This window comes from Gasterosteus aculeatus, chromosome 2, assembly GCF_964276395.1.
Source record: "Gasterosteus aculeatus chromosome 2, fGasAcu3.hap1.1, whole genome shotgun sequence".
In the NCBI taxonomy this organism is placed as follows: domain Eukaryota; kingdom Metazoa; phylum Chordata; class Actinopteri; order Perciformes; family Gasterosteidae; genus Gasterosteus; species Gasterosteus aculeatus.
In genome coordinates, this window is record NC_135689.1 from 1945547 (window position 1) to 1959731 (window position 14185).

Consider the following 14185-nt stretch of genomic DNA (forward strand, 5'->3'; position numbering starts at 1 on the left):
CTTTATGTGATGGTAGGACTAGCTTAAAGCTAATCGTGATGGTAATAATAGCTTAAAGCTAAATAGTGATGGTAATACTAGCTTAAAGCTAATCGTGATGGTAATAATAGCTTAAAGCTAAATAGTGATGGTAATACTAGCTTAAAGCTAAATAGTGATGGTAGGACTAGCTTAAAGCTAAATAGTGATGGTAGGACTAGCTTAAAGCTAAATAGTGATGGTAGGACTATCTTAAAAGCTAAATAGTGACAGTAATACTAGCTTAAAGCTAAATCGTGATGGTAATAATAGCTTAAAGCTAAATAGTGATGGTAGGACTAGCTTAAAGCTAAATAGTGATGGTAGGACTAGCTTAAAGCTAAATAGTGATGGTAGGACTAGCTTAAAGCTAAATAGTGATGGTAGGACTAGCTTAAAGCTAAATAGTGACAGTAATACTAGCTTAAAGCTAAATCGTGATGGCAATAATAGCTTAAAGCTAAATAGTGACAGTAATACTAGCTTAAAGCTAAATCGTGATGGTAATAATAGCTTAAAGCTAAATAGTGATGGTAGGACTAGCTTAAAGCTAAATAGTGATGGTAATACTAGCTTAAAGCTAGATAGTAATTGTAATACTAGCATAAAGCTAAATAGTGATATAAATACTATCTTATAGCGGGATAGTAAATATATTACTATCACAAAGATAGATAATAACACTATTTAGTGTTAGGGTTATCAGCTTTAGTTTAAGCTAAATATGCATAATGTAGTACTAGTACTAGCAGTAGTAAAACAGAGGGGTAATGCACAAGGAGTATTTTGGGATGGGTAAATGTTCCTAGTTTAAAACCAGAGAGAAACTTATTTATTTACGGTTATTTTTGCCGGCTTCAGCCGCAAACTAAGGGGTTTGAATACAGAAGGTGACACAAACACACGCGTGGCTTATTCGGCCCTAAGTAGCTGCGGCCTTGTTTTTATCGCACTTCATCAACTGCTGAACGGTTGAATTTCCCCCGACTTTACTGCCTAAGTATAAATGTCCAGCTCCTTTGTAATGACTGAATCAAGGTGAATACTGCACATCAGCACAATGGAGCAACGGAAACACACTCTTATTAACTCAAGTGGCAATAAAAGCCAGTGAATGTTTGTACCCAGTTTGCTGCGATGAGCTGTTCCTCACGGCCAGTAGAGGGAGCGGTGTTCACACCGAACACACGAGTCCACCCATCATTCATCACTTATGATCATCAAGCTCAATGTGGACATATATACATGAAGTATACTCATACTGGTTTACTGTATCGGACAATTTAACACAAAAGGTGCAATGCTGTGTTGTACTCATTTTTATGGGAAACGTTTACTTGGTATTTTGATGTTCATACGCTGTAGCTTTATATTTTATTTGGTTTATTTTTATTTATTATTTTATTAATCACTTAATTGTTGACTATTCTGTGAGCAACAGGAATCATATACGTACACAGAATGAACTGTCATTTAACAACAATATTTAAGATCAATGTAATTCAAATTGACTGAATCATCTTGGATTAAACCGAATCTCAAGATAGAATCTAAAACATATAAAACACATTTAAAAAGTAAAATAATGAATTCATTTAGATTTAGCTTTTAAGTGGCCAAATACAATTAGGTTTTTTACTTTAGTTCTATTTAAAAGGTAATCAAATAATCTGAAGATAAAATGTCGGATGCATCTCAAACTTTGAAAAAACCTTTTTTGGACAAAGACAATTTTTAGATTTTCCATTCATCAAAAGAAATCCAGAGAAAATAACAAAGTGGCATTCAACCCCAGGAAGGAGGAAACCAACCCTGATGTTAACCCTAGAAATATATATGAATATTTACATCTGTTATGTTTACACACATGCAAAATAATACAGATTTGTCACATTAAGACACTAGTGAGATCTAACGCCACTGGAGTTTCTCCAGAATCCAGCATTATTATCTATTCCGATCATCAGACACATTTTAGTCAAAATCTGTTTGTTTTTTAAATGATCATTTTTGACGTTCCGCAATTTCTCTATCCATGAATCGCTACGTGATTCTGTTGAAAGACAATAAATGAAAGTAGAGAACGATCACCTGGTCCCGTAGCTGTTTTAAATTCCCTTCCACTATCACCAACTATCCAACAACGTGTTGTTATTTTTGTTTCCATAGCAACCACTAAATCGCCGTATCTTTACGCTGGTTTTCAGGGTAATTTTGTTACAATCACACATATTGTCGCACGCTTCCTGTTGTCTGTGAAAAAAGAGGAAAATGACCAGAGGAGTGTGCGACCCCCGGTGACCTTTCTTTCACCGGGGTCAAGGGCCAGATTGGGATCCAGCTCTCTGTGGAGGGATTAAAACACTGTCGCCGCGGCAACCAGAATGGCCGGGGTCCCGTGGGCGAACTGACTCTTAGATGATATCACACACAGTATTTTATCTGATGGGTGAGTGGCAACAGGTTTTTTTTTACTCTGTTTGTCTCAAATCATATTTTAAATGTTTAATTCAGCAGTCGAGGTCAGATTACGTCCTGGAAGAAAAAGGAAAGGTGCTTAAGATAAAATACATGAATCTGTATTAATGTCTCAATGACTGGTTCATTTGAGCTTAAATTTTTACGTAAAGGTGAATTTTGCCATTTCTGCATCACTTCATATCATCTTGAATATATAAACCACACATTTAGAAGAGTTACTTATGAATCATTTCATTCAGGAGGAGATTTATTTTTCCCCTCAACAATCTAGCTGCTGGGAAAAAAATAGAAAAATTATAGCAGTAAAGCGGAAAAAATAATAGAAGTAAGACTAGTAATAATAATCACACCCATGGCGAATGTAATTAAATGGTAATGGTAGAAGTAGCGATAGTAGTAATAGAAATGTGATTGATAATGATGATAGCAGCCGCGGGGGGTCGAGCGAGGCCGGGGCAGGTGGCTCGCTCTCCATCCAGGTGTAACCAAGGTCCATGGAAACCCGCCAGGAAACAAAGCGCAGGACACACAAAGAGGCCAAGTGGAGCTTTGTTCATACTCGCTTAAATATCCACAGAAAAGCCAGAGGGCCCACAAATATAGCGTGAAGAATCAAAAAGACAATGAGTGTGGCCCAGAGATATGCAAAAACACCATAAAACACCCTCCATAATGACCAAGAGGGATTGTAATTATCGATTAGCTCATATCTTATATTCATGCGCAACTTATTATTTGTCTTTGTACAATAACTCAAATGAAAGATGTGAATGCTTTATAAAGACCCAATGGTTGAATATCTTGTCAACAGTTTGATTTAGCTCCAAATATCCATTGAATACGACCATTAAGACCTCCTGTGTATAAAGTGTTAAAAAAGAGAATGGGCCTTTTTTGTACAATGTCTAGACAAAGAAATAGTGCTTTGAGCATTTAGCTATTCGGGGGAGTCACATGATCGTGTGAAAGTCATAAATCCATTAATCTGCAGTGGAGGACAGAGAGGAGCTCAGGGACCCTAAAGCAGCATGACTAAGGGCTGGTTTGAGCCCAGCCTGAGCCAGCCTGAGCCAGCCCTCCCCATGCACGTCTTCAGCCTCCTCTCGTATGCGAATTAGGGTAACATATATACACACAACGTATTTTGCATCGATTTTAGACAGGATGTCCCTGATTTTTCTAATTTTATGTGAGTGAATAACCTTTTCTCTTTGTGGGTGTTAGAGGTCACATCCACAGGCTTCGTGTGGTTAAGGAGTTTATGAATACAACAATTCCTAAAACTGTTTCCTAATTCCTAAAAAAACGAAAAATGGACCTGGGTGTTATAACAGCTACTTCTGTTGTTATTGGTTGTCGTGTAACTTCATGATTACTAAGATTAAGGAACGTCAGAGGCAAAATTCCTTCCTTGTTAATGGAAAAATCCAAGAGCTAATTGTGGTGACCAAAGTAAGTAAGTTGGTGTCAAGTTATCGGGAATGATCAGTGTGATGATGTGTGAAAATATATGCTCAAGCCAATATTGCCTCGTGTAAATTCCTTTCATGTGTACAGATTAAAATAGCAAGCCAGCTCCCACTTGTCGTGCTGTGAGTGTAACGATATGAAGAACCCCAACGCGGCATTCAATGGTGCGTTCAGAATCTCGCTCAATGCCGCCAACAAATGGACGTCATGTTTGACAGCCGAAATTTTCACACCTTCAGTGCTGTGTACGCATTTTAGTTTTTAATTCTTTGATTCAAAAGGTCATAACGGCCTTGATGAACAAACAAGGTCTTCTTCTGGTTCCTGAAAGAAGCTTTGAACAGTACATAGAATTCAATTCACTCACAAGATCTGCAGTCCTTAAGTAATCGTTACTTTCACACAGCTATGCGTCTGAGATAAAGGTCTTAATAATAAATAACTTTGCTGCGTGTGTGTGTGTTATAGGTTAAAAGGTTTGGTACTGTGAGCTGAGGTCAGTCGGCTCCAGTCCCTAGGAGAACTCTGCCGCCGCCCCGGCCTTGGAACAGTGTGGGGGTGGGTTCACTTCCCTTTTCCCTGCCTCACTGTTTCCTGTGAGCGCTCTAACCGTTAACCACCCCCCCGTCCCACCCGCCCACCCATGGCCTACAACAACATCACACCACCACTGCACGCCAAGCCCAAGTATACTCTCTTCTCACACCGGCTCTCCCCTTGTTCTCCTTTGTTCCCTCGGCCAATCGACACAAAGCACACCGACCTACAGTAGTCGGCGCAGCGTCCCCCCGCCGCCCTCGGCCTCGACCAGCCGTCTCCTCAACCTGCCCAAGAGAATCACACGAAAATCCACCTTTCCGGGCTCCAAGTAGCGCGCTAGTGTCCGGAAAGCCACAAAACGAACCGATCGGCGTCTTGGGAGGAGCTCCTGCCACCTGTGGGCTTAGCGGGTCGCCTAGTTGGCCTTTATCCAAGCAGACAAGGGTTTAGGGTTCTCCCCTTTTCCCCACTGTTTCTGATGGCAGCTCAAGAAACCGTGCGGCGGGTCAGGGGTCACCTCGGTACAAAGATAAGCTAACACACGTGTGTGCAGGCACGTTTTCACTTGAGTCTTTGTGGATCCACAACTAGTTTTGCACTTGTGATAAAGAATAGAAAGAAGTTCCTTCCGATGGAGCATCAGTTTGATAACAGGTAAGATGACGTTCCATTTCCTCCGTGGAACATAGCTGAGTGTGCTAGCTAGCTTAAGTGAGGCGCGTGTTGGTGAGGCCTGAGATCCTTGTTGTTTTTCCGGTGTGCTGTGACCACCAGAGCTCTGACTCGAGGGAAGGACTCAGAACGAGGACTGTCATGACGGTTCTACACGGCGGTGCTTCTTGTGCGCCGACCACGGACCGCGACGACTATTTTACGCTTCGGCGAGTTTTAATGTGCGCTTTATTAGTTTAGCGCCGCGGTCTCAGTTTAGCTGCCTGTTAGCGGGCTGAAGCCGCGCTGCTTCACAGAAACATGAAGACCCGTTTAAAGACCGTCGGACCTTTCTGCTCTGTTCTCTGGTGACGGCAGGCAGCGTTTCCTCGCTGGATGAGACGCTCCGTTGTTTTAAATCCAAATCCTTTCATGTAATAATTTTTCACATGTCATTCATATCAGCTCACACAAACACTTCAACCACTTGTTCTTGGCCCGGCTCCTTCGTCACATTTTACAACCCACTGTGGCCAAAAAGTCAAAACGTTTGCCGACCTGCTATAGACCTGTCCTATGAGGGACATCTATAGACCTGTCCTAGGAGGGACATCTATAGACCTGTCCTATAGGAAAGACATCTGATAGACAACCAAGTACTGCAAGCTAGACTGTTATGCAGTTATAGACACAACACAGGGGTCCCTGGGCCTGAAAGGGAAGAAAAGGAGTTTAATATGGCTGTTAAATGTGACTAAAACTAGACTAAAACTAAGAAGGATTAAAATGACTAAATGTGACTAAAACTAATATGCATTTTTCCTCTAAAGACTAAGACTAAATCAAAAATAGCTGCCACAGAGTCTTTGTTTGGAGCCACCGGCTCGCTGTGAGACGACACCTGATTGGTTAAGTTGAAGTTCTGCAACGCGGCTGTGACTCCCAGCGGACGCTGGTACCTGGCTTCTGATTCTCGTCTGACACTAATGGTGCGTGTCGTCCCAATAGAGATCACCGGTCTGCTGAACCAGACCCAGATCTGAACAGAAGACGCCTGGTCCGTGGACGTCAGGGGAGACGGTTGTAAAAACACTACCTGAGCAACCTAGCGGGGATGACAGGGGAAAAAATGCAGGTGATTGGACAAAGGAGGAAACAATGAAGGAGAAAACACATCGGGGCAGGAAGTGAATTTGAGCGAGGTGGAACCGGGAATATACAAAATAAGACAGGAATTAAACCCAAACCGGGACAAGTGGGGACACCTGAGGGGGCGTGACTTCTCATTGTGTCCATCCCATTGAAAGACACTCACCATCCCGCCTCTGCTTAGCAACAGCTGAGTCCACGCGAGCATTAAACCGAGCGGTCTGTGTGTCTCTGTGTGTGCATCACATCTTTGTGTGTGTGTGTGTGTGTGTGCGATTGAAGGACGAGCATCAAAAAACAAAAGCACATTAACCGTGTGTATGAATGGCGGCGTCTCACTCTGCCACGAATCACACCCACAGCGTCCTCCTCGTCAGGGCTGCAGAGGGAGGTGGACGGAGATGTTCTGCGTCAGCGCGTGGGTGGGAGTACTCCCGGGGGGGGAGTGTATGCTAGGTAGGGGGATTTGGGGGGGCGGTGGGTGAGGTCCACTCCTCTAAAGGGAGTGCTGTTCCCGTAGGGGAGGGGAGGGGGGTGGGGGACGAGGAGTGGGTTGGAGTGCAACGGAGTGAGTGTGCGCGTGGGGGGGGGGAGTGAGCGTGGGGGCAGCTAGGCCATCTGGACTGCGAGGAGGCTGAAGAAAGGGAGAGAGAGAGAGAGAGTGTTTGCGGGCGAGAGAGAAGGAGGGGGAGGGGGGGGGGGGGGGGCGGAAAGGGGGGAGACTGAGGGTGTGGGAGGTGGAGGACGGAGGCATACGGGAAGAAGCAACGCAGGGAGGAACGCTGCCGGCGATTGTTTTACGCGAAACCTTCCCGCAGAAATACTCGACGTCCGCGCGACTCGCATCGATCTCCGCGAGAGACGCGAGGAGCGCGTGAACGTGCGCCTGAGCCCCCGGACGAGGGAGAGACGTTTCAGAGCCTCCACACTCCGCTGATTCATATTCTCTCAGCGGCACATGAGTAATCCGCCGCTGAAGAACGCTCACCGCGGTGCTGCCGCGTTGTATATTGCGAGCACGATGCCCTTGTGCTGCCGGCCGGAACGTTACCACGTTTCTGTGTCCGTTTCGTTCATGACTGCACAGAGCGCCGTCGCACATGGAACCATTTATGGGCCGCGTGGTTTTATTCGATGGCCGCGGTTTATAACATGCTAATTATCCATATATAATGCGAATGTGCGTCCTGCACGAGACGCCAAAGGCCTCGGCTTGAGGGAGGAGAGGAGCAGGTTCGATTCCCCTCTGCTCCTCCACCTGCTCTCAGTGCGGTGGTGGAGGGAGAAAGACACCGTTACTGTCCGTGGGAGGTCGGCTGGAGCTCGACCCCCCCCCCCTTTGACCCTTTGACCCCCCCTTTTCTCTCTTTGCCACATCAATATCATCTCCAAACCTCCCCCAAGACCGTCCCCCCTACTCAACTCCTCGGATGCCCCCTGGCCGAGGGGGTCAGCAGAGGTCGGGAGCCTATGACTCCCTCCCTCTCTCTCTCTCTCTCTCTCTCCGTCTCACTGCCTCCCCGTCTCCTCTCGTCCTTTTCCTCTCATTATTAGACCCACTTTTCGTCTCTCTCCGTCTCCACTCTTTTCAGTTTCTCGGGCCCCTTCGTCCGGCTCAAGCTGTTCTTGGACGGCGTATCGATTGGGGTTTCTATTCGCCTTCACTCACATGCTCTCTTTATCTGTCTCCCTCTCTCGGCCTCGGTTCCCCGGTGTACCGTAACACTCAAACCTCTCTGATGTGTGTGTTTGTGTCTGTCTCTCTGCTGCTTTTATAAACGTCTCCATTTACTGTAAGCTCCACCAACACACTGCGCTTAATTTCCGTCTCCCCTACAGCGCACACGCACACACACACACACACACACACACACGCACGCACAGATTGATGTTTAAAAAAAATCAGTCGACCTAAGATGTACAACAAAACAGGACTGCAGTCTGACTTGCGGCTCTGATTTAACACATTTGTTAGATCCGTTTTTGTGTGCGTGTGCGTGTGTGTGTGTGTGTGTGTGTGTGTTTGTGTGTATAATTGTGACATTAGCCCACATGTTGGCCGTGAGTCGGATGTGGGGCTTGTTTTCCCAAAGGCCACTGGTGTTAAATCAGCGCTTTTGAAGAAGCTACAAACCTTCGAGTACTTTTGGAGATTTACATACACGTCGAACATACACACACACACGCACACACGCACACTCTCGCAGAGCAAATACAAACACAGCCGAGGGAGAGGAGGAGGAGGAGGAGGAGGAGGAGGAGGAGGAAGAGGAGGAGGGCAGCGACAACAAAAAAAGAAAAAGAAAAATTAAAAAGCAAATTAGAGGAGCTGGTCAGGCGAGGAGGAGAGGCAGAGGAGTTGGGGGGGGCAAACAGAGCCAGTGACCTGAGGAGGGTCTGAGAACTTACCCAGCATGCATCAACAACAAAGAGGCTGCTGAGAGGACAGAAACAGCGGGTGGAAAGTGGGAGAGAGGCGATGTCGAACGTTGACCTGTGGGAGTCTCCTCAGTCATCCGCGCTGATGTCCCTCAGGTTTTAGGAGGATCCTTCGGACAATACAGCTCGTTCAAAATAAGCGTTTTTGTTTGCGTTGAGCACAAAGCAAAGCAGCCTCCAGTTTGCAGCACTGGAGGGGAGCTACGCTCAACGGAACAACCCACATGTCTATTCTAAGGAGAAACAAACACAACTTTTAAACCATAAAAGGACTTGGATATCAACAGTTGGGTTAATAAATATCTCAATGCCACCCAGGCAGAGAACGGCTTCAATGTGTGGTCCTCCGGCCCCCAAATATTCATTCTAATTACCCGTGTAAACCGATTATTGTGAACATTGTGTTTTATCAGAATAAAGGCAACAAAACCCCCGAGGATTCGCTTCATGAAAACGTAGTCATGGTAACACCGAGCGATCCCAACATATCTTTTCTCGCGTCCGCTCTTATCGCTCCACCCCCCCCTCCTCCCCCACTCCTCCCCCCCCACAGGCCTGAACACACCGTGACCCCCCCCCGTGAGGGAGACATGTCCATAAGTCACACAGAGGCAGCTGGGTGTGGCCCGGAGGAAGACGCCCATCGCCGCTCCGTCCCGAGCATGACCGACGTGAGAGATGAATGCCCCCTCCCCCCCTTCCTCCCCCCCTCTGCCCCCCCGCCATCACCTCCCCCCCACACACACACAAAAAAAACACCCTTACTTGGCGCGAAGACAAAGTGGGATAGTTGTGCTTTACAACCCTCCTACAACTGTGACCTCCGCCCCCCCAAACCTCGTCTAACTCCAGGCCTCTCTCTCTCCCTCTCCCTCCCTCCCTCCCTCTCTCTCTCTCTCCCTGTCTCCTTCTCCCTGCCTGTTGCCTCATCTCCTTCTCTTGTTGTGGTTGCGAGTAAGCAGCTTAAAACACCTACAGGGTGTGACATCGGGGCCCCACGCGCCTTCCAGAGAAATGCGCTGGGATCGCGGGCGGGGAGGAGGCAGCGCTGAGCGGGAGAGCGTTTCATCCGTCTATTCTCTCCCTCGCCCTCTCCGCCTGGCATGAGCGGCGCGAGTGTGGCGAAGGCGAAGCCAAGGCCGTCCCCTCGCATTAGCCGGAGCTGAGCCAGACAAGCCGTCGTGCCCCCCCCCCCCCCCCCCCGCGCCTGTCCTCCGCTGCTCATCTCCCCCCCCACCTCATCCCCTACCACGAAAAAAAAAAGTCTCTCTCTCTCATCCTCTCTCCTCCGCTCAAGCTCAGCTCTGCCATGGGCACCGGTCCCCCAATCTCCAAGGTGATTATGACAAAAAAAAGAAAAGAAAAAGAAAAACGAACGACCCCCGAGAGACGGGGCCAGCAGAGATAAGAGGGAACGAGGAGGAGGAGTAGGGGGGGAGAGGAGGAGGGGGAGGAAGAAGGGATTGGAGATGGATGATGTAAGAGGGAATTTTGGCTGCCTGTGTGTTAGGATTTGGGTTGACAGTCTCGGAACCAGCAGAACATATCAGCCGTAACTATCTACATCTCCATCTTCAACATCCTCTCTGCGGAGCGGGAAGACACTTCATGGGAGGTGGTATTTCATTTCATGCTTTATACGTATGTTCTCTATACTCCTACTACTCCTCCTATCACGGGCTCCGTATACAAAAAGGGAGAGTTTGCGATTTCCTGAGTACTTTTACTTTCTAGATAAAGATGATAGATAGATAGATAGATAGATAGATAGATAGATGGATGGATGGATGGATGGATGGATGGATGGATGGATGGATGGATGGATGGATGGATGGATGGATGGATGGATAGATAGATAGATAGATAGATAGATGGATGGGGATGGATGGATGGATGGATGGATGGATGGATAGATAGATATATAGATGAATGGATGGATAGATCGATAGATAGATAGATGGATGGGGATGGATGGATGAATAGATAGATAGATGGATAGATGGATGGATGGATAGATGGATGGATGGATGAATAGATAGATAGATGGATAGATGGATGGATGGATAGATGGGGATGGATGGATGGATAGATAGATGGGGATGGATGGATGGATGGATGGATAGATAGATAGATAGATAGATGAATGGATGGATGGATAGATAGATAGATGGATGGATGGATAGATAGATAGATGGATGGATGGATAGATAGATGGATGGATGGATAGATGAATGGATGGATAGATAGATAGATAGATAGATAGATGGATGGATGGATAGATGAATGGATGGATAGATAGATAGATAGATAGATGGATGGATGATAGATGGATGGATGGATGGATAGATAGATAGATAGATAGATGGATGGATGATAGATGGATGGATGGATGGATGGATAGATAGATAGATAGATAGATGGATGGGGATGGATGGATGGATGGATGGATGGATGGATAGATAGATATATAGATGAATGGATGGATAGATCGATAGATAGATAGATGGATGGGGATGGATGGATGAATAGATAGATAGATGGATAGATGGATGGATGGATAGATGGATGGATGGATGAATAGATAGATAGATGGATAGATGGATGGATGGATAGATGGGGATGGATGGATGGATAGATAGATGGGGATGGATGGATGGATGGATGGATAGATAGATAGATAGATAGATGAATGGATGGATGGATAGATAGATAGATGGATGGATGGATAGATAGATAGATGGATGGATGGATAGATAGATGGATGGATGGATAGATGAATGGATGGATAGATAGATAGATAGATAGATAGATGGATGGATGGATAGATGAATGGATGGATAGATAGATAGATGGATGGATGATAGATGGATGGATGGATGGATAGATAGATAGATAGATAGATAGATGGATGGATGATAGATGGATGGATGGATGGATGGATAGATAGATGGATGGATGATAGATGGATGGATGGAGATGGATGGATAAGTAGGTAGGTGCTGTTTACAGTACATAATCATATAGACCGATGGTGACGAGCTTTAACCCATATGAGGGTCAAAGATGATTTGTTGCGGTGTGGAGAATGGGGTCGTGACCCCACTCGGTCAGCGGGGTCACATCAAACAGCGGCACTGAGTCCAACAAGGTCATTAAAAAGACGGAGAGGCCTGATGTTGAAGGGGGGACGGGGGGGACGGGGGGTACTGTTAACCCTTTTCCCCTGCTGCCTCCATGCTGAAACGAGAGGAAGCGATGGGAGCGGATACGCAGTGGAGGAGAAGAGACGAGAGGTTATAATATTGTAGCGTAGCAACCCAGGTTTCAGTGTGGGTTGAGGCAAGAAATAATATATAATATTGCTGAGAGGTTAGACAGCTTAGAAGAACCTTTCAAGATGGATGTGGAAAGAGAGGTGCACTTTCTGCACCGGAGAGGGGGAGGCGAGGTGGGAGAGGGGAGGGGGGGGGGGGGGTAGGGGTAGGTCAGAGTTGGCAGAAAAAAAGAAAATATAGCCTAATCCTCCCATTTCCATCCACTCCCCCTTCTTCTACACTCTCTCTCTCTCTCTCTTCTTATTCTCTCCCTGCGCTCGGTGCATCATTAAAACAAGCAGAGTAGTGTTCGCCTGCACTGAGACGGTGACCTCCACAATGAGAAGATGTTCTTGCTTCGGGGAAGAGAAGGTCGTTTTGTCTCTCTCTCTCTCTCTCTCTTATTCTCCCACTACTTCCAAATGGAGTAAATGAGATTTGGAGGGGTGGGAGGGGGGTCGGATAGCGGAGGAAGAGATCGAGAGGGTAGACATGCAGAAAGGGAGACGGAGAGACGCATGTGGGAGAGAGGGCAGTTTAACGTAGGAGGGGTACCACATGATAAACAGGGAGAGAGATCTCCATCCCCCCCCCCCCTCCCCCGAAAAAAACAGCGAAGCGTCTGGCGGGTCGGAGCGAGGTTCCCAAACCTCAGGAATCCAGGGCATGAAAAGGAAAAAATGAGTCGGACTATTTCTCATTTGGGAGGAGGATTACTCCCCCCCTCAACCCCCTGAACCGATGGGGGAGGAGGGGGGTGGGCGCACACACGCACACGCAGCGAGGTCAGCCAGGAGTCGTCCTTATCAGGGAACAGCGAGACTTGAGGGAGGACGAGGCGCGCTATCCGCATCCTCGCCGCCACATGCAGCACAATGGACTCAGGGAGGACGGGGGGGTCCTATGGGTGACACGCAGTGGTGTGAACCCCCCCCAGGCCTACCCCTGCATGTCGCCTTCACAATAAAATGCGTGGGCAGCGGGTAGGAACACATTCCTTGTATCCTGTAGATGATTATACACCCTTAAATCCAATAACCTGGATGCAACCGTCCGGCTCATTTCCACTTTCTCTGAGAAATCGGCTCCTTCTTCTTCTTTTTTTATTAACGCCTTTCGTCCTTCCTTCCTTTCCACCTTGCCCCCTCCATCCTCTCCGCCTTCCTTCTCCTAACTCCCCCCCCGTCCCCCTCCGTGGGAGGACTCTTTCTATACAAGCCTTGTCGTTTCCCAATACCGATTTGAGTATCACTGGGCTGCACCTTCACACACGTATTGTTGCCGCGCACCTTGTGCCAAATATGCCTTTGTAAAGCCGTCCCCCGTCCGCGGCCTGCACCTGGTAGAGATAGTGTTCCTTCAGCTGCAGGGCTCCGCTCTCCATACAAGCCGGGCCGGGATGGCACAAGCAGCGCACAGCTGTTCCCCTCCGTAAATTGATAGCGAAGCGAAGTGGATGAGGCCTCTGAAAGCGCCTCGTGCTATATTTGTGACAGGGTCTTTTTTTTCTTCTTTCTAGCGCTTTGATTCGATGTGACGAATCACGACGATCTGCTCCTGGTGGAAGGGGAGAAAAGTTCCTCCTGAACCTCAAACCTTGTGCTCCTGCATTCTCTCCACTGACCAGCAGGGGGCGACTCCTCTGCTCCCATAGACGTCTATGAGAAAGCGACGCCACTTCTCTCCTGATTTATTCCCTCAGTGAACGTTGTAAACGCGAGTTTATGGTCTCAGTCTGTGGTGTCTGTAGTGTGACAAACGTTAAAAAGCAGAATACAGGGAGAGTGATGTCCCTCTGGGACTCTTTGTTAACACACACACACACACACACACACACACACACACACACACACACACACACACACACGTAGAGACACAAAACCAGAGCTGAGTGCCTGAGTGTTGCTCATACTGAATACATACATACTGTATGTACTACTAATACACGTGTAAGTGGCCTAATGATGCCTGAGCGGGCAGAAGGGGGGAGAGAGGTGGGAGGGGAGGGGGGGTGGGGGAGGTTGTAAAGGATGTGGCGTGGTGGTGGGGGGGGGGGGGGGGAGGCCTGGGTCATGTTTGTCGATTGGAAAGCCGCGTTGGCGTGAGGAAGACCAGCTTTGAGT